We start from the raw sequence: 17907 nt of genomic DNA on the forward strand, positions 1-17907 counted from the left end.
CAATCAGTGCGAAAGCATGGTCCTGTCTGACTCCAAGGTAGGTGCTTTTTCTAGCACATTACCCAGACTCACATATTAAGAGAATATTTATTCAGGCATTAAGTGATTTTTGCTTAACAATTTCTATGAATATCCTGTTTTCTTCAGATCTGTGACAGCTAAGACCCTTTTTCTTAGGTTAGTACCCACACACACACATGTATTTGTTCAAAATCTCAGGTGTCTCCTCTGGTTGAAATCTGAAACTTGTCCCCATACACAGAGGGCAAGGAGAGACAAAAGAGAGGCAGACCACTTCAGATTGGTAGGTGGAAGTTTTAGTAAGCAAGGGAACTTGCTTTGAGGCTTGTCTTGGGCAAACATCTGCCAGAATCTTCAAAGTTTATGTAGAGGCCTGAACTGGGTTCGGTCATGAATTCAGTCTACACGATCACAACAGCATCTTCCTCTCTCAAGGTTATGTCCTTGAAATGGTTCCTACTGTGGGAACAGTAGGTGGAAGTTAAACTCAAAGGACCAGAGAAGGGGTGAGGAGCCTCCAATTGCTCGGGTCCAGCTCATGGCTCCACCAATGGTCACATCTTCTCAATGACCTCCTCTAACAATGCCACAAGTCATAAAAGTGATAAAAATTTGCTAATTAGTGATTCTCAAGTTTCCTAGGTATCTTTGATAATAAGTCAGCTTCTGTCAATGAATGCCTTTTTAGGCATGGCAGCTGGATGATATATATTTTGAAACAATGATGATAACCAATAATGATAAGGCTCCCATAGAAGATGTCTAAAACTTGATATTATGTAAAGCACTCTCTTTGAATTTGGAAAATCCATATTTCCAAATGGATGTGTAAGTTCTTTAGTAAGCTGATCTTAGAAAAAGGAATAGACCATTACTTAATCAACAAACATTATGCAAAATTTGCTATTTTAATTTCACCATTTCTGTTTTCTCTCTTGCTTGTTAATCAAAAACTGTTCTGTTTCTTGGCTCAGAGAAGATGATGCTAACAAAAAGTACCATAATTGTTTAGAAGTGATTTTCTCCAGAGATCCAGGAAGCTTAAGTAGTTGCGTTTCCTATTACTTTCTGCCCCCTGGGTTTTACATTAGTTCTGCACTGACTTTCCTGTCTTGTGTGTTTGTAAGAGTAAACGATTAGGTAGGAGAGGCTCCAGGGGACTGTTCTTGGCAGTAGCAGGTTGTGCTTAACTACCTTCCACTTGCATGCACCTGATGCTGTCGCTTATTAACAGAGTTTGTGGGAATCAATGACTACAATATCTCTTTGCTTAATAGGTGTACGCAAAGGAAAAAAAGATGTAATAACATTTATCTGCAGGTGCATCCTATGGTCTTAATCCAAGAAACAGAATTTTGTAGAGTTGTTGACAGCTGTTTCTCTTGTTCTATGTTTTCATTGCACAGGTTGAGCATTGAATATTCAAAACATGGTCTGCCTGACTATGCCACCCGTGGGAAAAATCAACAAGAAGCAAGGTATGTGGTAGAAAGTAAAGGACAGCAAAGGCTATTGCAAATAGAGTGGTAGGAATCAAGCATAAACAAACCAGAATGATGGTAGAGACAATTAGTGGAGGATTTTAGAAACCGAAAAACGTGTTATCAGTATTGAAGTCATAATATCAACGAATAGTGTTGGATACTTGGAGGACCTTGATGACCTTCAATTCATCTACATTGTCTGAATGCCGGAGATTAAATCAAGTTTTGTGATTGTTCAGAGAAAATTTAAAGTGTAAGTTTTTATATCCTTGCCCTACCATCTTTCTAGGAAGAAATTACTTACCTTTCTTTCCTCTCTTTTTCTTTCTTCCTTTTCTTTCCCTTCTCCATCTCCTCTTCCTCTCTCTTTTTCTCCTTATCTTCCTCCTCTTATTTTTTATGAAGCTACTTGGCCTTCTTTGCTGCTGGGTAGGAAGAAAAACTGGAGAAACTGAAAACCAGGTGGCTCTTCATGATAAAAAAAAAGGGAAGGAAAATAAAGGAGTAAAAATCCACTAGAGGGGTGATGGTGAGCAGGGGGATGGGAGAGGGAAGAGGAAGGTAGGTTTGGGTGAGGAGATCTGCTGAAGTATGGAGCTAAAGGGTACATGGGACTTCTGGAGGAAAGGAAATATATAATAAAGATTTGTTGCTATGGGATGCATGATGTAATTGCCATATCTATATTTCCAACCAAACTACTGAAAAAGTCAGATTGTGTATGTGTGTGTGTGTGTGTGTGTGTGTGTGTGTGTGAGATCTGTTAGGTCAACACATGTGGCTGGGCATTAGGTAAGAGCAGAGCTGACTCACTAAGACCCAAAGAAGACACAACATGAAAAAAATTATTAAAAAATAGGAATCATTTCCTTTACTGTCCTCTAAATTACCTCCTACAGCCGGATGAGACTACTCACTGCTTCCTGAACTTTTTGCCCCTTCTTTCCTCTGCACTTGTGCTTTCACTCTCTTGACCTTAATGTCCTGTATCATTTCCATTCCACCCGGCCGTCAAAATCCCACTAGTCTTCCAAAGTTTAAATGCCATCTTACCCTTAAAGCCTTCTCTGACTCTCTGGTTGGAAATTATTTTTTCTTTAATTCCTCTTCCTGCACTTTGTTGACAGCTCTTTCAAGTCCCTCATCACCCGACGCCTAAGATTAGGGCCGCATGGGCAGGTCCCTCTCTGCTGAGAGAGTGCAAGCCCTTCCTATGAAGAGATCCTGTTCTATTCATCTCTGTGTCCCATCTAGATCCTGGGTCAGTGCATTTAGCAGATGCTCAGTCAACATCTATGGAACATGCATGGCTGGCTCATCAACTGTAGTTATTTACTTGTATCTTCTTTTATAATTCATGAGATATATTTTTTAAATTTTATTTATTTATTTATTTTGGCAAGGAAAATTTGCCCTGAGCTAACATCTGTTGTCAATCTTCCTCTTTTCGCTTGAGAAAGATTGCCCTGAGCTAACATCTGTGTCAATCTTCTTCTATTTATTGTTATTTTTTTATGTATAAGAAGCTGCCACAGCATGGCTTGATGAGCAGTGTATAGGTCTGCACCTGGGATCCGAACCTGCAAACTCTGGGCTGCTGAAGTGGAGCATGCAAACTTAACCACTATGCCACTGGGCTGGCCCCAATATAGTTCATGAGTTATTTTTATAAAGCTCTTTTTGTGGGTGAAATTTCCTTCTCATAGTATAAAATTGAAAGGTAACGTTGGTAATAACAAATTGCAATAGTCAATATAGTTCTAAAACAAGCAAGATGGAAAAGTATTCAAGAAATTCTCTAGAGGATACTATTTGTATTTCAGTAACTAAGTTATAATAAGTGCTCATCCATTTGGGAAATGTATTTACAAAATAAAATTGTGTGGAAGTGAAAGACAGCAAAACTGTCGTTCTAAAGATTTTTATATGAACAGAAGTGGGTCCATGCTGTTATCTGTCTTTGTCTTAAATTAAAAGAAGAATTGTGAAATTCAAATTATTCTAGAATCAGAAAATCTAAGTAACCTGAGGTGATAATTAGATGTACTTTCCATATTTCCCTTGTGGAAAGAATGGATACTTATGGCTGTACACATTTCTCAGTTTTCATATTGTCCCTGTACCCTCTGGCAAGAAGTAAGAAAAGAAATTTTGATCGAGACACTGCTTGGAAGAAATAGTAGGATCCCAGAGAAAATGAGTGAACAATAACTATATATATAAACACAGATTAATCTCAAAAAACACATTTATTAGTGAAAAACGAAATCATAGGAAAATGTGTACAGGATGAGTTCCCTTACACAAAGTTAAAAAACATGAAAAAAAACATGTTGTTGAGAGGTATATATATATATGGTATTAAAATATTAAAAAAAGGGAATGTTAATGCAAAGTTTAAGAAGTAAACTTTATGCTTTGAAGAGATGGAAAGGAAGGGAAGCTGAGGAAGGAACAACAGGGGACTTCAAAGATACAGATAATATTTTATATCTTAAGCTGGGTGGTGGATTTTTAAAGCTGTACCTATATGTTGTGTACACTTGTGTATATGTGATATATTTAAAGTCTGAACAAGAATATGTACACTAACTTCATGGCCCTGTTGCAAAACCGGTGTATGTACAGCAGCTTTGTGGAGAGTTGTGTCAAGGGTTGTGCAAAACTACAAGAGAGACGTACCATGTGCAGATAGCATGTTTTGTTGAAGTGTTATGGGCAAATACGTTAAATTAAAGCATACTGGAATATTTTATGGAATGAAACAAAGCATTTGCATGAAGTTTCAAAGATAAATACAAGCCTTGCCAAGAAAGTTGCTGTTTGCAGTGAGCCATTTTAAACTTGACCCCAAACCACTTGGGATGCTCATTCATTGTCCTCTATAGTAATGGATGGTGCAGGGAAAGCATTTGGGAAGCCCCAGGGAGCCAAGGAGAGGCATTTAGCCTGAGCCAACAAGGAGAGAAGACTCATGCCTTAACTCAGAACGCAGCAAAGGGGTATTATAAATATAACCCTGTAGCATATGGTGTTACACAAGCTTGCTTCCTTTTTGCTATTTTAGAGAACACTGAGGAAATTCCTTTAGAGGTCTTTGCTGAAATAACTGTTATTTCTGGTGCCCCCTAGAGGTTACTGGGGATACACTAATAAATTAGTCTCTAGTTCACAAGTGACATTTGTACTAAGCCACTTCTGGAAGAGTGAGTGAGGGATTCTGGAGAGTCTATAGGGGCAGATAACACACCTAAGACACAAGAGGCTATCAAAAAGGAAAAGGAGATGTTAGGAAACAACAAACAGACATCCTTAAAATGCAGGAAGACTTTATTAGCTTCCTTTATCCAAATACAAATTGAGCTATCTCTTGTCAAAAAGGGGAATGTCCGTCTTCCTAATATATGCACATCAAGACAGAGTGAAATGTCAGTCTCTCGAGACAAGCAGGATAAGGACATTCAGAAAGTCTAGATTCATTCATTCAGCAAATATTTGTTGAGCGTCCACCTAGTTCCAGGCACTATGCTAGCCAGTGGAGTCACAGTGATGAGTGAAAGCATCGTCACTGCCCTTTGGAACATGTGGCTGGTAAAGAACATGGAAATTAATCAAGTGACGTGCAAATAAATGTATAATTGAAGATAGCTAAAATATTATGGAATGGAGGTACATGCTGCTAGAAAGGAATTGCTATATAAGAGAAGGATTACGGGGCTGGCCCTGTGGCCATGTGGTTAAGTTTGTGCACTCCGCTTTGGCAGCCCAGGGTTTCGCTGGTTCGGATCCTAGGAATGGACATGGTACCACTCGTCAGGCCATGTTGAGGCGGCATCCCACATGCCACAACTAGAAGGACCCACAACTAAAGGTATACAACTATCTACTGGGGGGGGATTTGGGGAGAAAAAGCAAAAAAAAAAAAAAAAAAGAGAAGGATTAGATATAGTGATGGAATAGGTGAAGAAGAACTCTGAAGAAATGACATTTGAACTGAGATCTGATGGATGAGGAGAAATTAACTTGTTGAATTGGAGAGAAGATGTTGTGTTCTAGGAGAGCAATAATATATGCAAAGGTCCTGAGGCAGGATGAAATATGTATAGTGTATTCTAGAAAATGTAAGAAGACCAGTGTGACTATAGTGCAGAGAATGAGGGAGGTGAGGTGGGCATGGGAAGAGTCTTGAGGACCGGTTAAGGATTTAGGTCATTAGCTTAAAAGCAATGAGAAGCCACTGAAGTATTATAAACAGGGGAATGATATGCTCAGATATGTGAAAAGAATATTATAACTTCAGGGTGTAGAATAGTTTGAAAGATGCAGGAACAGGGAGACGCGTTTGAATCGTGAACCAAAGCAGTGGATAATGGTACCTTAGCTTATCATGCTAATGGAAAGAAAAATGTTCCAAGAAGTATTTAGAAGACAGAAATCTATAGGACTTGAAAGCGAATTGGATATGAGGGGTGAGGAAGAAGAACTGTCAGGGGTGACTCTCAGGTTTCTGGCTCAAGATGGTTTTGCCATTGACTTGGGGCACGCCCAAGGGAAACATCAAGCTTTCAGGCTCTAGCTCCTCAATTTGATGAAAAAATATGGGGCTGTGGAGAAACCCATAATCCATCCTCAGAGAAACAACTATCCCTTTCTGCTGAGCCTTTGGATTTCCAAAACACACTGCTGTCATCCATCATGAATTTGGGTATGGAGGTGTTGAGTTGGAGATATTAGTAAAACAAGCAAATAGAGATATTGAGAAGGCAGTAGGCTACATGCAGGGGCAGTTGAGGGGAGAGGTTTGGGTTGGAGGTGCAGAGAGTTCTGGGAGTCACTCTTGTATGGGTGGCAGGTTAATGCTGGGGGCACAGGTGAGGTTGTGGGTGGAGAGGGTTTAGACTGAGAAGAGAGGAGGGCCTAAGCCTGAGCTTTGAGGAGCTCTAACAGAAGACTGAAAGGAGTGGTCACACAGCTCGAATCACTTACAGCAATTGTGTGTAACCCAGTGGAGGGTGTGGTACAGGAAAATAAGAAAGACCCAGGTAAAATCATTCATTTATTCATTCAATTAGACAAGAAGCACCTATTGAGTGGCAGTCATTGAACTAGGTACTAGAACTAATCCAAAGAAAAGGAAGGCATAGACTCTGCCCCTGAGTAGCCCATAATCTAGTGGGACATCAAGCTTTCAGGCTCTAGCTCCTCAATTTGATGAAAAAATATGGGGCTGTGGAGAAACCCATAATCCACCCTCAGAGAAACAACTATCCCTTTCTGCTGAGCCTTTGGATTTCCAAAACACACTGCTGTCATCCATCATAAACAAGGCTGTCACACTGATTCTTTGAGGAATCAAGAGTTAGCTTGGCAATCAACACCCATCTGGAGAAGCCTGGACCTTTTATTTGCAAGAAGGCAGCCAGGAGCAGGACCAAACAGGGAAAAAGGCTCAAGTGTTTTGTTTAGAGCAGTGGTCCTCAACCTTGGCTTGACATTGGAATTGCACGGTGAGTTTAAAAAATTCTGATGCCCACATCCTGATTTAATTGGTCTGGGATGCAGCCTGGATACTGGGATTTTTTTTTAGTGCTCCCAACATGATTCTATTGTTCATCCAAGGTCAAGACTCTCCAGTTTAGAGCAATCAAAACTCAAAGACTCACCGTACCCCATCCCTCCCAGCTTTTTCTTTGTATGCTTACCTGGAATAGACATTTGCTTATTAGTCAAAGCTGAGCCTAGCTCACCTACCTATCTTGAGTCTTGTTCATCACATTTTTACCTGTTTGATTCTATCACATCTTTATTCTGAGCAAAACTCATAGCTACAATCTAAGTTTCTATTTAAATAAAAGTAACAACAATTAAACTCCTGCCCTTGGCCTCAGTCCAAACCTATATACTTTATGTACTCTGAAGTTTGCTCAGGGAATTTCTGCCCCTCTTACTACTTGGGAATAGGGACCAGGGCAGAGTCAAGCATGGTTTGTGCACTGGGGCTTTCGGGGTAGAGAGTTTTGGGAGATTGGGAATGAGAAAGAAAAAAGGAAACGGAATTTGGGCAGTGACGCATGATCAGATTAACTGCAATCCCAATTTGCTGCTTTGTCACCACTGTGATAGTCATCTCCTTCCTCTGGTCACTACTGGACAGAGGAAACCAGATCCTGAGAGCTTGCATTTGTAGATAAGTCTCAAGAGCCCTCAGCTTTGGAGAAGGGAGAGCTTGTCTATTTGATGAAAACTTTCAGATTCAGCTATTCTGACTTTGACAGGCTCCAACAATGAATCATTAAATATACATAGCATTGCATCCAAGAAGTGTTTAACATAAATATCCTCAGTTCTGTGGAGGCCCTTCAGCTAGAGACCACCAGGAACACACATGTAGCAAAAACAAAGATGAGTTTATTGTTTGCTGCAGCTAAGGAGACCATGCACCACGGGGAACCATGGATTGTCTTGAGAAGAGGGAGTTAGGAGGGACTTATTGTAAGATTTGGGCATGTGTTAAGTGATTTGGGGAGGATTCAAAGGAGCAGAGGTCTGGATTGGGTCTTTCAGAAAGCAAGACAGTTAGGTAAATGGGTATCTTAGTACTTCTTATTTAGTGGCAGGAGGAATGGAGCAGAACTAGAGTTGTCATTGGAAGAGAAGCAGCTGTCATTCATATTTTCTGGGAGATGGAGATGTTTGGTCATTTTGTGATTGCACAGTGTCTTTGTTTTGGTCTATGTTCAGGCCTGTTTACAGAGTAGTCTTATTTTTGTCTGGTTCATAACCATGGGAAATCCTCACCTGTTGTTGATGTTATGTGAAGCTGTTTATATTCAACAGGAAAACACTGTAGCCTAGCTGGTAGCAACTAGACCAGCTACCAGCTGATAGTTGCTAGGGCTGTGATTTTCTTTTTCACCAGACAAGCTGGGGTCAGGGTAGGGATGACAAAATGGTTAAGGATAGATTAGGGATGAGGAATGGAATCAAAGTTAGGAAATGTGAACAGAAAAGAACTAATCTAAGCAGACTTAATATGTCTGCCACACTTGTTCAGGTCAGAAAGGCCCATCAATCATTCTAAGAAATTGTCTATTCATTCTTGGAAAATTCATTTGTACTTGAATGGGCCACAGTACAAATCCTTTTTCTAAATAGTGTATTTCTTTCTTCCTTCTCTCTTTCTCCTTCCTTCCTTCCTCCCTCCCTCCCTTCCTTCCTTCCAAAACTTCATTTTTTAATTCAAACCAATCAACCCAAGAACTAACCAGCCAATATTTTCATATGAAATTTTCGTATGTACTGACAGTGGGCTAGTGTATTATTTTCCATTGCAATGTAACAAATTACCATAAATATAGTGACCCAAAACAACACAGATTTTAGGTTATAAGTCCAGGCGTGGCATGACTGGGTTCTCTGCTCAGGGTCTCACAATGCTAAAATCAAGGTGTCAGCTGGGGCGACTTCCTGCCTGGGGGTGCTGAGGAAGAACCTGTTTCCAAGCTCAGTCAAGTTGTTGCAGAATTCTGTTCCTTGAGGCTGTGTAATCTGTGTAATCGAGGTTTGAAGGCTGTTGGTCAGGGACTCCTCTCAGCTCCTAGAGGCTGCTTGCAATTCCTTGCCACACGGTCCCTGTGGGCGTTTCACAAGATGCTCATTGCTTCTTCTAGGTCAGCAGGAATGAATCTCTCTGAATTCTTCCTTTGCTACCAGCTGGAGAAAACTTTCTGCTTTTAAAGGACTCAGGTCCAGCCAGGATTATCTCCCTTTTGCCGTCTACCATAACATAATCACAGCTCCTGCCCACACTCAACAGGATGGGATTGTACAAGGGTAAGGGTCGGTGGGAATCATGTTGGAATTCTGCCTACCTCAGCTAGATAAATACAGATACTAATAATCAATAGTGCCTGCCCACAAGGAGTTCACACTCTCACTGGAGTCAGTCATATAAACATAATTTAAATACACAGTATGGTAATAGAGCTACATAATTGCAGTGAGGAGGAACAGAGAAGGAAGAATTAACTTTACCTGCAACAGAAGGATTATGGAGTGTCCAAATTGCTTTACAGAAAAGGAGATGTTTCAGCTGAGTGTGGAAGTGTAAGTGGGATCATCAGGTGGACAGGATACAGAAAAATATTCCTGATGGAAGGTTGCCAGGAATAGAAAGTGTGTGTGTGTGTGTGTGTCTGTGTGTCTGTGTGGTGCAGAGGCATGGGTCTTTGCCATTGGAGTATAGTAGAGTGAGAAGACGGAGCTGATAGTAGAGTCTAGACAGATAACATATACAGATGAGTGGTAGAATAGGACTCAGGAAACAGACCCAGGGAAGATCTGTAGAGTTGGTGTTAACTTTTCACAAGCTAACAAACCTCCCCAGCCCACTCCTCCCTGGGTCACCGGTGTGCTTGCTGTGGATAAGTAGCCATCGTGTGAAGCACATGATCATTTTATAGTGCTCCACCATCTTTGTGCTTTCAGCAAATAGAACTTATCACAACAAAGGCCCAGAAGTCCAGATGTTTCAATTTCCTTTTTTTCAGAGGAATGAGATGTTTTTGCATTTGCTACATTAGGACAGCACCTTCCAGTTAGACACTTAAATGATGTATCATTGCCTTATCAAATCACAAGAACAACATTTAACTAACAATAGCTGGGAAGAATTAGCATTAAATGCTTAAGAGCAATTCACAGGAAAGAATGATCAGCAGACAGCTATGCTCTACGGAGGGAGGAAAAATGAAAGAGCAACTGTTTCGAAATGACTTTTTGTGCAAAAAAGTATATTGTTTGGGTGTCTGGAGCACAATTAAGTATTAATTGGATTAAAAAACGTGCGTTTCACAGCATGATTTTAAAAACAAATACATTAATTAATTGAATAAAAATGGATATGCACTTCTGAGGTTGTGTGTAGGGCCCGAGTTTGGGTTTGGGTTTGGGTAGGCAGGTTTACAGCTACATTAAACTGCTGGGTTTTTTACATTTAGAATATACCTTCCTGATAACATAGAAAACTGGAACAATAATGAGCAGAACTCAAAGCTTTAAGAAAATGCTCAGAGGACAGTAAGTGTTTACTGCTTGATTCCTCAGGAGAAACAAAGGCATATGTATATGTTTTGAAGATAATAGGATTCTGTATAATAATCATTAGAAGGTAGCAAAAATAATTTTGCCCGATAGCTACTATGCTTCCATGGCAAGGTGATCAGTCTTTTTGATAAATGAATACATATATTCATATATATATACGTAATAGATTTTTGGTGGTTTTTTTCGCGTAATTCATCAGACCATGGGAACATCAGTTGAAATGGTAGCAAAAGATCATACTAAAAAGATTGTTATTGGTTGTAGGAACACAATTGAATGATTTGCCAAGGGAATCAATGCTCACTTCCACCTTAGATAAGACACAAGTGAGAAGTGTCAGAGGTTTGAGGCTAGGTGCATGTTAGCAAGGAAGTCTGTGGAAACTCCTGTGGCAATTTAAAAGGAGAGCATATTTATTGCTTAACTTATTCAAAGAATACTTATTCACCTACTTATTAAGTGTGAAGCATGTGCTAAGCGCTTTAGAAAGATAGAGTCCAAATTAAAGCCTGCCTTCAGGCAGCCTACAGATTCTCTCTTTCCCTGTTGGAAAACGCCATCCTAAGGGAGCAAAGAACAACTACCCATGGTGTCTCTTAGAGCCTGCCTTAGATACTTGATTTCTTATGATATATATAGAGAGATAGAGATACATTTCCCTCTCTCTCTCTCTCTCTGTCTCTCTCAACAGCAAGAGAGAGAGAGAGGATAAAATTCATTGCCAATGAAGAAAAGAGGAGCATTGCATCCTGATTTATCATATGAAACATTAGGAAAGTGAAAATAGTCTTTACAAAATAGACTTCTACCTAGACTTTTCTTTCCAAAGCTAATAATTAAGCTAAGGTTATCTGTTTTGCTGCAGAAAAATGAAGGTATATTTTTAAAGCCCGCTTCCTTAAAATGAAATGTAAATGTTTGCTCAAAGTTGTGTGAAAAATGCGAACATTTTAATTTGCTGAGAATAATAATTATCTACATTGATTTTCCCTCCCAGTCCTTTATGTATTTCTCCTCCCATATTAATGGCATTACCATCCATGTAGCTTTCCAAGCTAGGACATGTTGAGTCATCCTCAATTTCTTCCTCTCTTACCTCTTCATACTTAGTCACTAGATCCTATTAATTCTACCTCTAGAATGTTTCTCAGATTTTTGCTCTTTTGCTCTACTGCCATTCCTTTTGTTTGTGTCTCACTTCTCTCTTGGACCACAGTAGTTGCTTACTTAATCTTTCACAGATTCTTTCAACAAACATTTATAGAACACTCACTGCTATGTGGTACTTGTGTTATTAAAACCACCACAATTTTATCTCCTGTCCAGTCATATCTGAGCCCCAGATCCTATATCCAGCTGATTGATATCTCCATTTGACTGTCTATTAGTATTTTACACTTAACTTATCCAAAGCAGAACTCAGAATTCACCCTTCTTGAATCCCAGGCTCCCAGCTGGTTTCTCTCTCATTTACCCCTTTTCAGTAAATAGAACTGTCAGCCTTCTAGTAGCTCAAATGACAAATCTCAGAATCGTCTTTGATTCATCCCTTGTTCACTCCCCCTTATCCAATCTTTCAGCAAGTCCTATTGATTAGGCCTCTAGCATCTATCTTGAATCCAGTCACTTCTCCCCATCCCTGAGTCAGACCACCTGGTTCAAATCTAAGTACTGTCACTTACTAGCTATGCGGCCTTGGGTAATTCATGTCTGCAAGTCTTAGTTTCAAATGCAAAACCAGACTTTTTAAAGAAAAAAGTAGACACCATTTAAAAAAATTCCAGGAGTGTGGCTTTACCTATCAAGAGCCAAAGTCTGACTGAGTGAGAAAAAATATGTACTGATTTGGCATTTTTATCTCCCCCAAACTAATTTACTTTGACAGGGAAAAGGAAGGGGAGTTACTAGATTCTCAATGGGGGTGATGTCAATGCCTAGGGGAGTGTTTGGGCTTCTCACAATGATGGGGAGTCTCTACTGGTATTTCTTTGGTGGTTGCAATGGTAGGATTGTCTTGCCTTCACATGACTTTCAAATATTCCACTACATTCAGAAATCGGATTAGCTTTGATGTGTAGTAGGATTTCAAAGTATGTTTTTTGAGATATTTTATATTATAGAGAAGTATTTTGACCTGACATTTAAAAAGAAAACCTAGGTCATTTGTGAGAATCATACTTCCCTTTTTTCTTCACTCCAAAAATCTGTAATTTGTTTTGGTGTGTCATCTCTGCTTCATTTAAGGATATTTCCCGCTTTTTCTTATTGTATGTATATTTATAAGTCAAGTCTATTCTTCCTTACCCTACCACTATTTTTAATTCTAGTAAACACTAACACCTCTGCTCTTTCAATCTCTTCTTGAAAGGGATGGCTTCTGATCTTCCTTCTCTTTGTCCAAACAAGATATTTAAGAGACACAAGCATCTGACCGCTTCTTTATGTTGACTACTTTAGGTAGGTCTGAGCCTTTGCATGTTGAAATGTACAGAGTTCTATTATTAATTACTTTTTAAATCTCCTTTATATTACTGATTAGGGCATTTTATGTTAATTTTGTCAAATTATGTGTGTAAGTAGATTCTATTACTTATGACATTTAAGTTGAGATTATTAAAGGTATTATTTCAAAATATTTGTTCAACAAAAATGAATATTGGGTCTGATGGGGTTGAAAACCACTGATTTAGATGCAAACATGCCCCTGAGAAAAGGGCATAGAAGAGCTGAAGGTGCTGGCAGACAAAAAGGCCTCATAGTTCGCTTGAGTAAGGAGCAGATCATGTGGACATGATGCTAAGCTTCTAACAGGGCAGCAGAACACTCGGCAGAAATCAAGACTTATACCTGAGTCCAGATGAGACTAACTACATATCAAGGGAGGGCAGTGGGAACAGGATACTCCCCGCAGACCACCTTTCCTTCAGCCATTGCCAAGATGCTACATAAATTCCCGTAGTTTAGATCACCTAGAGGAAGGCAAAGAGAAAGGGGAATGAAGTGCAAACTTGAATATTGACTCCAAAGAGACAGAGGTTAACCAAGAAGTCCTGAGTTAACTTAAGTTGGATGCTTTTAATTTTCCTCTATCTCAGGAAATGGAATCTTACTGGCAAAGTTTCATTCTGTTGTTAGAAAATGAAGGAAGTTAGATCATTCCATATCGAGTTTGTGGACTGATGACTATAAATTGTTTTCTCCCCTGCTCCCATCCTCATCCAAGCCCCCATCATCTCTTGCCTGGAAAACTGCGCTAGCCTCCCAACTGGTTTTCTGTCTTTCTTTCTTATCCTTCCTAATCCTAATCCATTCTTCATGAAGCCGAGTGAGCTTTCAACATCTATCAGTCATATCATTTCCTTGCTTAAAACTCCCCAGCGCTCCTTTGTACCCGTTATCATGGCTCTGAATAATCTGCCCCCAACCACCCTGTCTAGTGTCCTTTCTCTACCTTGAGCCCACCAAGGTCTTTCCCACTCCAGACCTTTGCACTTGTCATTCTGCTTAGAAAGCTGTTCTCTAAGATGTTTGGCACAGCTGGTTTACTCTAATCCTTCAGAGCTTGGCTCCTTTGCCTTTACAAACTACAGTCTTTTCTGACTGCCCAATGGAAAGGACTACCTCCTTCTTTCCACCTCTGCCATCTATTCTTTGTTATATCACTTTCTTTAGTTACCCTGATAGCACTTGTAATGATCTCAGTTGATATCCCAGTTGACAGCTACTCCATCCCTCCAGTTGCTGAGGCCCTAAACCTTGATGTCATCTTTGGCTTCCTCTTCCTTTTATATCCCATATTCAAACAACCAGGAAACACTGATAGTTCTGTCTTAAAAATGCAAGCAATCTGACCACTTCCCACCCTCTCCTCTGCTACCACCCTGTCTTGGTTACGAGATAGCCACTTAAGTGAAACGTTTTCCTGCTTCTACATTTGCTCTTTCATAGTCTGTTCTCAACAAAACAGTCAAAATGACCCTTTTAAAACTGTTCAAATCCTCCAGTGGCTCCCCATTTCTTGCAGAGTAAAATTCTTACCGTGGTCTACAAGGCCCAGCTATTTTACCCTGCTAGCATTTGAACACTTGAGGACAAAAATGATTGCCTTCAATGTTCACTAAAGTATTCCGAATACCTAAAAACACCTGGTACGTAGTAGGGGCTCAATAAGTATCTGTGGATTAAACAACTGAATCTTGTTTGATTACTCATTGTTTATGTTTCCACTGGTGGAATGTAAGATACGTGGGGGCAGGATCCTTATTGGTCTTGTTTAATGTTGTATCCAAAGCACTCAGAACAGCACCTGGTAGACAGTAGGTGGTTGACAAGTTCTTGTCGAAGAAATAAGTGAATATCTACCTTGAAAAGATCATTGCAACTGCTTACACTATGCTGAGTTAATTGAATACAGGTAGCATAGTTTCCATTCATTGCTCATGGGCAGCTCTCTGTTGTGGATGAAGAGTGTTATATAACGAAGAAAAGAATGAACTGTTCATATAAATAGAACTTTATGGGAAGCAGTATATAGGGTTATGGTTGCCCCAAAGTTACAATCATGTGGTGAACTGGAATACATTCAGTGTATATCAATCCTTTCTGTAGTTTGCCTTGCCTATACAAACTCTTCTGCTTAACCTCCTCAGGAAAAAGAAAGCTACTGCTTTCCTGGTTATCTGTAAAACTGCTTACCACAGGGGCTTTTTTTTTTTTGGTTTGTTTACAAAAATGAAAAAAAAAAGTCATTTCAGTGTCTAAGAGCACTTTGTATTCTTGAAGGAGAGATTCATGCTGCCAATGACTTACATAAACTATTTTGTTTTTCATCTCTATGGAAGAGCATTCATATCACTATCTTCCTGTGTGCCAGTGCAGGGGATCCAAAACTATTCTCTGTGATTGTTTGGGTGGTTAATCTCTCCAGGGTTTCCTCAACATTCTCCAAGGCAGTTTCTGGCACCAAAGGGAAAATGGAGAAGTTGAGACACAATTTTATCTCCCAATTGAACTTGATTAAATGGGGACTGTTCTAATCAAAAGTTTGAATCCTAGGGGAGTGTGATGTTGTTAATGGATTTGAGAATATTTGAGAAGAACAGGGAGGAAGAGTACTAAAGTAAAGACAGAGAAGGAATCAGGCAAGACAATAATTGTAGTAAAGCTTATTAAGGCATAAAATTAGGTGAACAAATTGCTTCCCAGATCGTGTTAAGCTCACTGCTAGACTGGCAAAGGAAGTGGAGGAAAGCTCTTTGAAAACATTATTTTTATTATTGTAATAATTTGTGTAGGAATCATAGTAGCTGCAATCTGTTAGCCAGAAACAATTGCCAGCTGGTGTCATCGTGGAGTAACTATAGTAGGCTGAATGCAAACATGTCTTTTTCTTTTTACCTGGAGAGCATTCAATTTTAGAAAGTTTCTATTCATTTTCGCCTGAATGTGAGGTCTGCCCTTGTAGATAAGGAAGCCTGTTTATTGCGTGATTTAACAGCTTCGATTAGGTTCCCACCAAGTTCCACAACTGTAATAGGGAGACCACACCTGGGGCAGTCTGTATTTACACAACCAAAGTTACCTATCATTAAAAATGAGCACTTGGGTACACGCCTGAATTATCTATGTAATTGCTTGCTTCTCTGCATTGCTTTCATTGTGGTTACCTCAAGGAAATGGTGGTGCTCCATCAGTTATTTTGCTGAAAGCAAAAACATCTTCTGGGATAACATTCTTTGAAAAGAGTTAAAGGTACACTTATTTATGGAAACATACATTTTGTTAGCAATATAGCTGTTATATTTGTCATAATTTCTTCTTCCAAAATTCTCCTAAATAATTTCTTTTCACAATGATATAATCACGTTAAGATTGTTATTGTCTTTCCCCTGTCTATCTGGAAACTCACAGGCTAGGTGCCAAAATACTACAGGATGTAGAGATTTCTCAGCTTTGCCTATAAAGCCAGAGAGAGGGGGAAAATAATTTAATTGTTCTATTGCAATTCTATCATCTCTTCCTGCCTCTTGACACAATCTCAAGAGGGGATAGAGGAATTATGGTCTCTGTTGTTGATGTTCATTGGATTTCTTCAATGGTGATTTGAACATATTTCAGGGATGTTAGTGGTTTTTAATCCTGGATCTGCTGTCATCTAGTTTTCCTTGGTTCAGTTTCCTCATCTCTGAAATGGGATATTACACTTCTCTTATCTCCTTAGAGTGTTGTTCTGAGACGCAAGTGAGATAATGGTTAGGAAAGTGCTCTCTATTATACAAATTGCCACCAGCACTCAGGTTATACATTTGGGTAGCTAACAAGGTTATATTTATCCATGTGATATCAAGTGATTTTATTGAAAATGAGAAACTTCCAAAATAAAGTAATATAAAAAATAAAATGAATTTTTACTTTGCCGAAGCAAAGGTAACATTTTTAAAAAGAGGCAATACCATTAGCTAGATGCACTCAGGAAATAATTGTTGGGTTTTATTGGGTTTTTGTTCTATCAATTTCTTGCTTTGGACAGTAGTGTGATGCCGTTAATAGAATTTTAAACTTTAAGTGAGAGAAAAAGAAATAGAATCAACTAAGCATTAAAACAGCTGATTCATTTTACCCAACACCTTTCTTACTAATATAGGCTCGTACAGTATCAGGAAGGGCACTGTTTGTGGTTGTTTATAGAGCTGAAAAGAGGAAAGGAAGCAGAGGAAGAAAGCTTTGTTGAGAAGAATCTCACCTGCCCAGAACAATAAAAATAACTCCCTATGGGAAAGCGTTAGCATCTCTGGAAGAGATCTGGGTCTTAACTGATGGCTAGGAAGGGGACAGTCTGACAAATGGAAGAGATCAGCACTGTGTCTCAGGAAGAGTCAAGTACCGCATAGATCCCTGAAGAGGCCAGGTGGGAAGCCTGGCTGCTGTAAAGGCGTGCAATGCCAGGCGTAGTGGACTGGGAGTGGCAGGGTAGCCAGGAGGGACATGTTGGCCTGCACCTGGGAATCAAGCTGCATTGTCTCCGCCTTCAACACCCTGCCACTCTCCTCTTGGGTCAGGCAGGCCCAGGGATTGTGGAGGGGCAGTTACTTCAATTTGATGTTACACCTAATCATTATCTGAAAAACAGAGACTGTTAGTCAACAAAGATTTGGTTCTCAGGTAGATGCAAAATTTAGATGTTTGCAAAATAAAGTTTTAAAAAACATCTGCATCTAAACAGAGTTTATTTAGCTTATGAAATACAGTTAAGAGTAGGTCCTATGGTCCACGTTGCGGGGAAGGGGGGAATCTCGCC

Source organism: Equus asinus, chromosome 11 (genome assembly GCF_041296235.1).
Source record: "Equus asinus isolate D_3611 breed Donkey chromosome 11, EquAss-T2T_v2, whole genome shotgun sequence".
In the NCBI taxonomy this organism is placed as follows: domain Eukaryota; kingdom Metazoa; phylum Chordata; class Mammalia; order Perissodactyla; family Equidae; genus Equus; species Equus asinus.